We start from the raw sequence: 3,681 nt of genomic DNA on the forward strand, positions 1-3,681 counted from the left end.
TTGACTAGAGACCGGCCCGCCATTATAGGAAAAATCATAAAGCCTTTGAATGAAAATAAACACTGTTGTGACAGTGATGTACACTGTTCTGATGGTATATATGTATTAATCTATCAATCGTTTGTTGTAAGATTCAGATAATGATTTTTTTAAAAGCGAGACATTTTAAATGAGAATAAGAAAGGAAAGTATTTCTTTGTGCCCCCTTTCCCTGTTAATGCCCTACCTGGCCCCCTGGCAACACTTTGCTAGACCCGCCCTTGCACAGTTACCAGCTGTCAGCTAAGTAAAAAAAGGATCCTGGTGTTATTTGTCTCTCAGAAACAGTTCATAACTTCCCTTCAACTCATTCATGTTAACTAAAAGGTAAACCTGTTTCTCCATCACAGCTCTGATGATTCAGTAAGGACATCTCCTGGTTTCATCTTCATGTTTCTCTCTCACCACATATCAAGGCTGGACTGGGACAAAAAATCGGCCCGGGCATTTTGACTAGAGACCGGGCCACCAGGATAAAGATTGAAAATGTGACGTCATTCAGGGGTAAAACCGCAAAGGATTCTGGGAACTTGTGGCAAGAGGTACTAGCGCACGCAGGCTTTCAATTGAACTCAGTTACACAGCGATAAAAAGAAACACAAAAAATGTCAAGAAGCTGTTGTATTATTAACTGCAATAGCCGGTCGCATGACAGCCACGGGAAGCCGACGGGTAGAGAGATCGTTTTTTTTTTATCGGATTACGTTGTTGAAGAGAAATTTTTTAAGCCATGTTTCCATAAAAAATCGCCTGACTAAAGCAATGATAGAAACAGGAATGACCTGGATCAAACTACTTCCTCAAATCCTCTGCGAGATTAGAATGACTCCATCCGCAGCAACCAAATTATCTCCATTTGAAATAATCATGGGAAGACCATTTCCAACACCATGGTCAGCCTCCAGAGGGGCACCGCTATTGGAAGGGGACATAGACACTGCATTGTCTGACTATGTTCATAACCTGGTAGAAACACTGAATAATAACTATCAGAAAGTTTGTCTCTCTCAGCCTCTCCCTTCCACAGATCCAACCCATCCGTGGAAACCAGGAGACGCGGTGTTGGTGAAGTCGCTAAAACCAAGGACACTCGGGGAGGCCGCGTGTTCCAGCCCCCAGACTGTACTTGCAGTGACGAGAACCAGCATCCTAACAGACGGACAACCTCAGTGGATTCATGACAGCAGGGTTAAGACCAGCCCCACCAAACCACCTAAGGCGTCGGATCAAGTAGATGACGACTCAGGCGAGCCAGCGCCCGGATTCAATACACCTACAGATGACGACTCAGGCGAGCCAGCGCCCGGATTCAATACACCTACACACACACAATCACTGATTAACACACAACGCCTGAAAGAGCCAAGACTCAGAAAGCCCTTTGATCCCCCACCTGAACAACAACAAGGTACTCGAACATCCAGCAGGAACAGAAAGCCTAGAGTACCACACAATGTCTAACCTGATAAAGATAGACTCATTCCATCCTGATAATGGAGAAAATGAAATGCCCATTGTCATCACACGACGCTTATACGGGATCTCTCGAACCTGGGACCAGGCCAGGAGACGACTAAAGAACTGTCTTTATTATATATTTAGGTTATTAATCATATCTACTGCATTAACCTTAGGATTTTTATTTACTGTTTTGTATTGTAAACTGCAACCCTGTTCACATTTCTGCAAGCCACATTTTGCTGACAATACCTCATGCTCCACTTGGCAAGACACCCACCTAGTACACTCCTCACGTGATAACCCATATAGCTACTACTACAGCTACTTCAATGTATTTGCAATTAGCACAAATTGATCCTGGGGATGTGCCAGATGTTACCAATGATGTTCCTGATGTGTATATTGAACATTAGGTTGTGAACTATTACATTTGATGATTTGCTTTTTATATTATGTTATTACATTTGTGATTTTTCCTTTCTATTTGAGTTATTATTTTAAAAAATAATAAAAGAGGGGAACTGTTAGGTATTTTAGTACCATGGGAGCATTTACTGGATATTGTTTTATAGTGACATTATACAGGAAAACTCTGTCATTCAATAAGGCCCCTTTGTTTTAGTTATTTTTCTCTTTGACCCAAGAATTGATGTGTGAGAATCACAGGCTGGTACAAGGTTGAAATACCACAGAGATCACTCCCTCAGCTACATTAGTTTCTAAATCTTTTAGGAGACGCCTGTTGAAGGCCAGATGGTTTGTTTCAGAATTCACTAATGAAAGAACTCTTTATTTCGTGCCTTGAAAATATGTCGCTGAGATAATCATAATTGTAGCTGAACTGATAAACTACACAAAGGATGCTTCTTCACCCAAGGGCAGGAAGACGCTCCCTTATCTTGGTCTGTACTGGTTTAAACTGATAATCTGCTGTCTCATGAATTTTTCCCTCTATATAAACTGTTGTACTTGTGAATAAAGTTGAGTCAATTTGGGAAGACAACCTGAAGCAGTCTCTGTTTTCTTGTTCTCCCAAGCTGCTCCCGAGCTTGTACTAACACGCTGAATGGCATGCTTGAATGTTGCTTGAGAATATATTTGACTGTGTTACAGACTAAGGGACATTCTCTGCTGATAGGTGAAGGTACATTCTCTGCTGATAGACGTCCACGCCTCGAAGGAAGTCGATCCACGGATTAGGCCCTGGAAGCCGTTTCCTTCAACATCTATATACACACTGTCACAGATACTTGTCTTTGAGTGAAGATTTAAGGTGATAGCAAATATAAATAACTGCAACTTGAATCTTTGACACAGAGTTCATGCTTCAGAGTTCAGATGTTCAGAGTTCATGGACCGTTGAGGCTGTGAACTTTAAGGCTGCAGACCCTGAATTGGGATACAGCCATCGACTGTGGAAACCTTGCAAGTGGATCGTAAAGGTTGTTACAGAGTCTTTCATGTCTAAATTTGCCGTTAATAATTATATAATTGTAGGAATCATCTAGTTTGCTTACACTGATTACGTTGGCACTTTGTTAGCGCTACAACAACGGTCAGACCCCCGAGGTATCTAAACTTTAGTAAGAATGTGCACTTTTGACACCTCTGGTTAGCATTTAGTGGTCAGTTTCAAACGTATTTGATTTTTGCTTGTTATAAACAAATTCACTTCACTACTTTTCACGATCTGTAACATCAATGCACATTGTTCCATTTACTGCATATTGCACTTTATTCATGTCTCTCATTCCACCTGCAAAAACATTGTAAAGGTCGTCACAGAGAGTTTTATATATGTATAAATACTAATATTCTCTATTTATTCTGTTTTATTGCCCAGATGTTAGTTAGCCTTTGTTCAATTGTCTTTTATATGTCAATAGATACGTATGTCACAAATAAAAGTGTCTTGTAAATTATGTTTTTGTAAAGAATTTTCTCCCAAATCTCTTACATGCTAACTGTAACGTGTTATTTCTGCTAAAACCTGAACTTAAATGTGTATATGGTGTTTATCTGTTTTTCTCTTTGTTTTAGATGCAAATATCAATTTGGAGTTCTGCCTCCAGGCCAGAATTGCAGGAATGCACCACGTGTTGGCTGTTTCACTGCCCTCTGTGCCCCACTTTCAGCCCTGCTGTCAGGGCAAAGATTGAGCAGCATATAAATGGACACATT

The 3,681-nt window shown here is 40.7% G+C and overlaps 1 long non-coding RNA gene across 1 annotated transcript; it reads left to right on the plus strand.

Annotated features, from left to right (window-relative positions):
• The first annotated feature begins 2,854 nt into the window (after positions 1-2,854).
• On the plus strand, positions 2,855-3,681 carry LOC120746723. Its single transcript, XR_005698922.1, has 2 exons — positions 2,855-2,942; positions 3,541-3,681. It is a non-coding gene; the product is annotated as an uncharacterized LOC120746723 (long non-coding RNA).

The sequence above is a fragment of the Simochromis diagramma genome, unplaced genomic scaffold, assembly GCF_900408965.1.
Source record: "Simochromis diagramma unplaced genomic scaffold, fSimDia1.1 OVJJ01000389.1, whole genome shotgun sequence".
Taxonomy (NCBI): Eukaryota; Metazoa; Chordata; class Actinopteri; order Cichliformes; family Cichlidae; genus Simochromis; species Simochromis diagramma.